This window comes from Brassica oleracea, unplaced genomic scaffold, assembly GCF_000695525.1.
Source record: "Brassica oleracea var. oleracea cultivar TO1000 unplaced genomic scaffold, BOL UnpScaffold00957, whole genome shotgun sequence".
NCBI classification, from domain to species: Eukaryota; Viridiplantae; Streptophyta; class Magnoliopsida; order Brassicales; family Brassicaceae; genus Brassica; species Brassica oleracea.
The window spans coordinates 34,942-43,408 of NW_013617549.1; the positions used below are offsets into that span (position 1 = coordinate 34,942).

Consider the following 8,467-nt stretch of genomic DNA (forward strand, 5'->3'; position numbering starts at 1 on the left):
TTGTTTTACAAATTGTTCTTTATTACTATAACATTATGGTAATAGTTATTAACACAAATTTAACTTATATAACAAATAGATATTCATGTATTGTTATAAAATAGATACATATTTACATGTTTCTACTTTTAGTCGGTTTTGTTCGGTTTATTCGGTTTAATCGGTTATATACCAAACCATATCCAAATCCTACGGTTTTTATAAAATTATATCCATTCGGTTTATATGGTATATACCAAACCAATCCATATTGTCTATTTCGGTTCGGTTCGGTTTGGTACGGTTCGGTTTTACCATATTGAACAGCACTAAAAAGGTTACACATATAGGCTCCAACTGGAATGCAGTTTTTTGGAATAAAAACTTCCAGAATGCTTGATTCATGTGCATTCCAAAAAAAATTCACCAGTTACAACTAAAAATTGGAATGTGTATTCCATATCATTCCATAACATTCCAGAAAAAAAAATAACTATCATTTGAAAAATCATTCCAAATCAAAAACGTTTTGGAATAAGTGGAATGCTGATTTCATTCCATTAAATTCCAGAAATTATAATTCCTATCATTCCATAACCTACATTCCACGCAAAAAGGAAAAAGAAGAAGGATAAAAAATGATAATATTTTAAGGTTTCCTTTTATTTCTTTTTAAAGTAAAGCCTCGTGGTTCCCACGTCTTTACATGAGCCTTCTTTATTTGTGGGAAAGAAAAACACAATTAATTAGCACCTCTTTTTTTTTGTTCCGTCCCAAGCCAAAAGAAATCATCGAGATATGGAGAACCAAAAGACGATTTTCACGTTTGACATAGATATTTTGCCAGAGAAGCAATATGCGATAGTGTGAGCAACATTGTTTGATGTATCTTCATCATCATCACTTTAGAAGATCGAGACAACATGATGACCATCCAGGGGCAGACCCAGCAGTATAGAAGGTGTGGCACGGGCCCCATGCTATTTAATTTTTTTTTTCTGCTTTGGTAATCAAACAACAAAAATCTGTAATACAAAAAGAGGAAAAATAGAAATGCCCCACCCAACTAAAACTAAAAGACTAGTCCAGTCAAAGTAAGAGAGTAAATATCGTAGCCCAATTAACAGTAAGATTAAAAATGTAGCCCACTTGAGATACAATAACTTAATTATATAACCTACAATAATTATCAGTCTCGAAATGTGTTATGTATTGTGGTTCCTTTGAGAAGAAATCTGCAGAAATTTTTTCTTTTTATACTTTCTTTTCACAATAATTTGTTGTTTGGTATGGAAGACAATTCCATAAGAGCTGTTTTGACATCTTTGTTAAGTAAATGTATATACCGTTATGTAATAATTTGCTATATATCTTTTTTTTCTACCATTTCAATTTTGCTATATATTTGTTTCTAGTCATTTTTTGTTGATAAAAAAAAAATTTAGTCACTAGTCACTTCTTCTCATTGTTTATCATCTTTTTGAATACTATTATAATTTTTATTAGGTACCCATGGAATAATATTTTCGTGCCATAGTCTAATTAAATTTCTAAATCCGCCCCTGTCACCATCACGAGAATTATTTGGCATGGCACAACCACTGCTTCCAGAATCCACTTCTTCAGTGACACAGTCGGTTCGGTCAGCTTCATCTTGTTCTTGAATCTTGCAGCGGATGCAAGCTCTTGTACAGATTCTGAGATCTTTTCGGTTATATTGTCAATATCGTTTAGTAATGAGACCGTCGTCAGCAATGAAACCATTGGAAGAGGCTCAACATCATTCGAGATGCCTGATTTGAGTAATGTGGAAAGAGCTTCGCATGCAGACTGTGAGCTTATGATATGGTCCATATGGGTATCATAAGAAGATGATGACTTTGTCATTTTCTTTAATGAAATTGACGCTTCTTTCATTGTTTTTTTCCTGACTCCAAGCTCATTCTTCTAAACGGTTCTTCTAACTTCTTTCTAATAGAAAAATATGAGATTACAAATAATCTCAAGACTTAGAAGAACATAGTTATCTATAAGATCCACATTAACTATTTACTATATAAACATAGAGTAAGAATTTCAATATGTTTTTTTCCTTTTCTTTGTGTTTGCATTTGTGATTTATATTACAAACTAGTAGCGCCGGGTTTGTATGTTTTATTTTTAATGATTTTAAAATTAATTTTATGGTCTTAATAAATAAATTATTTTTAAATATGTAAAGATGAAACTATGTTGAAATAGAATGGTAATTTTTTTGATTTATTTGATAGCGGTTAGCAATGGTAGTGTATTATTTTGTTTTGAATTTTCTTTGGTCAAAGAGGAATAACATAAGTAGTTTTAATTTTTTGTATTTTTTTTATATTATTAAATTTCATTATATTAAAATATTGCTATTTTAATTTTGGTTAGATTTAAAATGTATTATTTATATTATTTAAATATATTTAATCAGATATTAACAAAACGAAAAATGTAGAAATTTCTGTAATATTTTAAAATGTGCTGAAGTGGTGCATTGTGAAGAAATTATTAGATTTTATTAGTATAAACATTAATCCTCTCATGTCTCTAAATAAAATCAATTAGTATTTTAAATCAACCAACCTCTACTTATATAATGAAAGAAGATTTTCTCATTAAATATATTTTAATTAAATAGGAAACTAAAATTATAAACTTTAAAACGAAATTTTGAATAAATGTTAATTGTTAAATATGAATTAAAGTAAAGTTTAGTTGTTTCAAATAAGTTATGGTTGGACATTCCAATTTCCAAAATAGTTGTATACTTGTTTTTTTTCTTTTCTTGTGACACTGATGGTTGTATATTGGGACAACCATTCAAGTTTGTTATTTATTATGAAGAGAGATAATAGTGATTTCGGCAGACGAGGTTGCAAGAGTTTTATTGAACACCACTTTGCCTTTAAAGAAAACTAATTGCAGATAAACAAAGGAAACTAATTAAATATAAATTATATTTAAGTGTTTTTTTAACACCAAGATTTTTTTAAGTGCTAACAACCAGGAAAGCTGAAGTAATAGTCAAAAACAAATATTGGCCACATCATTATTTAATAACCAACCAGCAAAAGGTAGGGAACATAAGGCTTTTATGTGGAACTATCGTTACGTGCCTTCTTAGGAGCATTTCATTTGTTGTGAGCCGTTGCTTGTCATGTGTGAGACCATCCACATTAGGGTCATTAGATTGGCTGCTAGGTTGTAAAACAGTAAGATGCTTCCCCAGTGCAGTAGCCATAAAAGCTGATGGGTACTTGGCAGTCTTGGTGTCAACCTTAGTGTGTGATGAAGAAACGAAGATAGCTCCAGACCTATTGTCATCAGGCCAATAATCACCTCCCTTAGAAGAAAGAAGAAAACATGGAGATTACACATTAAAGCTACAAATATTGTTTAAACCAAGGAGAGAAACTTGCATCGACAACTAAATCAGGAATTGGGATATGTTGACGTTCATTAAAGATTCTGGAAATGGTGAAGGTCTGATGATTAGATGTAAAATTAAATGAAGACAGCTTTAGCTGGAAAGTGTATATATTCCCAACAATTTCATTGATGAAAGGTGGTGGATCATTTTATTGCTGGTTATCAAAAACTGCACTCTATAAGTCCAGCACCGGGTTGACAAAAATTAACAACAGAGAAGGTGACAGAGTGATACGCAGACCTTGAGATGTCCAACTTCAGCAGTGTGTACGTTCTTCAGTTTGGTCGACGAACACAGCTTCGTCAGTTTAATCAAAGATGGATAACTACCTGCACACAGCACCGTAAAACATGCCATAGCAAAGGTTAAAGGTATATTGAGTAGGTAAATGTAAAGTTTGATGACATTGTGTGAAGGTGAATGTTTTCTACCTGACGACACCAACCACATTTGAATCATCACATGTGGCGCATGTGAAAGAAGATTCCTCTCCGTTGGAGCTTGAGAGATGTAATACCAGCCGTTAGCAGTTTTGATTCCCGTAACTTTACCGATACAGAGGAAGTTAATTGTCTGGGATTGATGGGAAAACAGTGGGAGATTATTAAAGCCCTAACAGGTTAAAATTTGATAGAGTTGCATGGTACCTGAAGTTGCGATGTCATGACATATTCATTCAGCTCTGCAACAGTGAGAGTCTATTTTCTATCACGCAGAGACTGGCCATGTTGTGTAGTCAGTTGAACCTTCCCGGACCAATCTATTCCGGTTTTGAGAGTTTTCAGAGAATAGTAATGGACTTTGGAATTAATTAGAGACTGCAAAGTCATGGAATAACTTGGAGGATCTAACATACTTTTCATAATAACTCTGGCCAGCAGCTGTCTCTGAGTCTAAATAGAAAAGAGTGACTGACATGGCATTAACAAATAACCGGCCTAAACAAAGGTAATAAAGGTTCAGAAAATGTTTACTTCAATTGAAAACGCATTCAAGCAAGAGATAAAGAGTTTAAAAATTATTCTCACCTCCAACAATTTTTGGATAAATGTTTGTTGCCACAACAACCTTTGGTTTGGATGTACAAAGTGCCATTTTTGGTGAAGTTGGTACGCTAGCCTATCAAACACACTTAGGCAAAAATGACAATTGGGTAAGCCAGCAAATTGTATAAAGTGACATAAGGCTTGTTTTAATCCAAGGGTCAAAATTAACCTCTTCACCCGCAGGTTTTGCCGTTATACGTTGTATGCCTTGTGTATTGCCATAGAATGTGATCATGACTGTGGTCAACTCTCCACCTGCAGAACTATGAAATTAATGATGTTCTGGACAGAGTCGTGGTGGTTGAATGAGATATGTGAAGGATCAAAACACAAAGAAACAGACCAGGGAGGTGAGTGTTGGTTTAGCCAAAGCTAGTAGTTGGTCATTGTTCCAGAACCTAAACATCTCTTCTGGTATTTGATTGACAGAATCAGTTAACAGAACAAACGCTCTAAGATCGTTGATGCGGATGGAGTCAGAGAGTTTGAAGTTGTTGCTCCGTATAACTTCGAACCTCCATTGAACATGTGTTTGAATGTGTTCAGAAGGTGGGCCTTAACGGGCTTTTCTCTTTGGAAAAGCTCTGCATGAAGTGCAACCGTCAAATTAGTACAGTATGGTAAGGTTAGCAGTTGAAATCGGAAAATAAAGACAGTGTTCACTCCCCGGAGTTACCTTTGCATTGATGAAGAACATGACGACGCCCATGAGGTCTCCTCCTTTCTTCACATTAGGCCCAAAAACAGGAGCAGTCAAACCTCCACGGGATTTGCACAACGGCCGGCTTTCAAGTCAGTGAGAAGAAGGCTTGTGGTGGCCATCGAAGATATATGGGCTTAAAAAAATAGTTTCAAGTGAATTTATGGGATCTGTGGTTTTTATCGGAGCATACGCCGGTATTTATAAGTGTAGGTTTAGTACGTTACCATGGAAGAGAGGAAGGTCATCAACGCGAAGGAGTGGAGGTAGTGCCAGTAAATGTGATCATTATAGGGTTGATTGAAAGAAACGGTGTTTTGATTGTAAGCCTAATATAGACGAACAGTCGCGGTGGCCGTGGCTACAATATTCCAACCATCGAGCTGCGTTTGGCCGTTTAAGAAAGACATAGTTTAATATTTCGACTGATGGGCTTATCTTTTGCAATCTCAATGAAGGGGGCCAAGTATACTGTCAGCCCATTTTAATTTATTGTGTTTAGTCTCAGAATAATTGAGCAGCCCACTCGAAACAAAATTATAAACAACCCGTAAAACTTAAATAGAGTGGTGCCACGTGTTGTATTTTCTCCCTGCCTGAGGTGGATGATTGTGGAGAGACTATTGTCTACTTTATTATTATAGATAGATAATACGTATAACTTGATTTAAAAAAAAACATTATTATATATGCAAATTCTAACAAAGCTGAAGAAAAAACAATACCTGAAAATCTGTGTTGATGTATGAATTTCAAGGCATCAATCCGGTGGGCACATTGCCTGAGTAATGCAGCCACGAAACGATATTGTTTCCATGGATGCCTAAATCCAAATTTGCCGTGAGGCAGTTCCCATTTTGCGAAATTGGCCCAAATACAATGTAAACAATATATCAATATCAATACAGAATTGATATATCATCATCAAATACAGAATCCACTAGTTCAAAAATGGTGGTATACAAGTGAATCAAGAAGGGTACGTAATTGAGAACGAGCACACACCAAAGCATCGTCATCACTTTTTGAGTTGAAAACACTCTTATACCTCTCAAGATTCCTTCTCCTCTTCTCAACCACTTCGATGTCCCCATACTCTCTGGCTTCAAAATATTCATCCCCAAACTCTGTCAAATTCCCACTAGTAAATAAGTATATATATAAGAGAACTCTCAAAAACATCACAGTTTAAAGTTAATTAATTTAATTATAAATAAAAAACAGTTAAAATACATGTGATCATTACATAATTTTAAATAAAGTTAAAACAAACAAATTTTTGTAAAATATATTGAAACGAACTGAGTATAAAAGAGTTCTAAATATACCATATCAACAAAACAAACCTTTAAGGAAGTGGGAGACTGTGTCCAAGTTGGAGACAAGAAGGGAATGACTGTCTTGTCCAGCCCAGACAGGACAGACAAATATAGAGATGCGTACACAACTTACTCCTCCCACCAACACTGTTGATAGTCTGCTCTCCGCTAAATCCAATACCTCTTCATCTCTAAACCCGGACAACGATCAGTGAGAACGTCAATATGAATATCAACATCCCGAATCCCTCCTTCACCATTGGGATGAACCTCACAAACGTTAATAACGCAGCTAAACTGCCTGAACATATATATCACAGTTTACATTCTTCTAGATATACTGAAAATATATGCATGCAAATAACCGTGTTACTTAGGGTTACCCGTTACAAACACAAAGGTGGTTAGAAGAATAGGCTCTACTGTTCGACCAAATAAACTTGCTAGCTGATGAGCTCCAAGTGCTAGTCCTCTTGCTACTAATGTTGCCACTCCTCTCTATTTAGTCCTTTACCAAGTGTGGCCCCTAAAAAGTTAATAAATACCCATTTTAATATTTCCTTTAGATACTAAAAATACTAAAATGCTAGCTAGGAGGTAGCTGATTCTGGTTACGTGACGAACCTATATACGGAGAATTCGAAGACAACAACGACGGTCATGACAGCCTACATTGCATTGATACCCAAGTAATCGGTAAAAGGACCGAAAGGTTGGTAATAATAGAAGGAAGAGACCAGAACAAGAGCAACCCCTACTTTGAAAGCATGCATGACCTAGTCTTCTGGCACACAGAGGTAATCTCACTCATGCAAACATATGCTATGTGTGATCATGGTGGCTCCTTTGACAAGTTTTTTGAGTCGGGAATCTGGATTGAAAGGACAAAGATAAGTAATGGTGTTTATTATAAATGTGATGGTTACAGGACAATCTAACGGTAAGCTTGATGGAGAAATGCTAGCAGTCACAGCCGTTAATTCAAATGAGAGTATCCATTCATGGTAGTACTTATTTATGTGGAAGCTGTGATCTTAGATCCAAAATAAGCAGAATAAGGAAACCATGAGTTTGGTCTCTGGTCTTTTAGCAGCAGTAAAGATGTTTGTCCACATGCTGTGTTAGATCAGTTTGTATTTTTATAAGTTTTTATTTGTTAGATAATTTTCCTTTGTATTATACTAGCTCTGGGCATTCAGGTAATCGGTTTGGTTTTGGGTAGGAACCAATCGGTTCTGGGTATATCGGATAAATCATTCTTATACCCAATAGGTACTTATGAGATTTTGGTTCGGTTTCGGTTTGGTTTCGGATACCTGTTTAATATATGAATCAAATATAAATACAAAATATATTAGTTAACATGTTAATCTAAATGGTCTATTGATTACACATTTGCATATTCGTCAATCAAACCAGTGTTTGAGTCACTAAAATGCTAGTTTTATAAGTATTTATTGTATTTAATATAGAATACCATTTATATATGTATAATATAAGAGAGTACATAAAAGGTAATGTGGTCTTGTGGTGACAATGTTCTCATTCTTCTTGTACTACCCGGGGTTCGAGTGGGGTTAATAAACAAGCTGAAACTTGTTTTTTTTCGGATATCCGTTCGGTTCTCGGTTCCGTTCTTGTTTGGGTTCGGTTATTCGGATATAGAAATATAGGAACCATTCGGGTATTTGAGGATTTCGGTCCGGTTTTGGGTGATTAGGTTTGGTTTTTCGGTTCCGTTTTTTTGCCAAGGGCTATGTATTGCTATATTTTCCTAGCAAATTTGGAGTATGACTTGTTCAATATCTTATTATATACAATTTTTTGTTTGTTTGTTTATATTTACACAATAGGTTTACAAATTATGGAACTTTTTTTTAATAAAAAAATATGGAGCTAAAAATGAGTAGCATGATTAACACTGATATCTTGCATAATTACATTGTTTTAACTTTCTATTTCTTGCATG

General features: G+C 34.6%; 1 pseudogene; it reads right to left on the reverse strand.

Annotated features, from left to right (window-relative positions):
- Positions 1 to 1,491: 1,491 nt before the first annotated feature.
- Positions 1,492 to 7,271, reverse strand: LOC106320555 (annotated as a pseudogene).
- Positions 7,272 to 8,467: the final 1,196 nt, after the last annotated feature.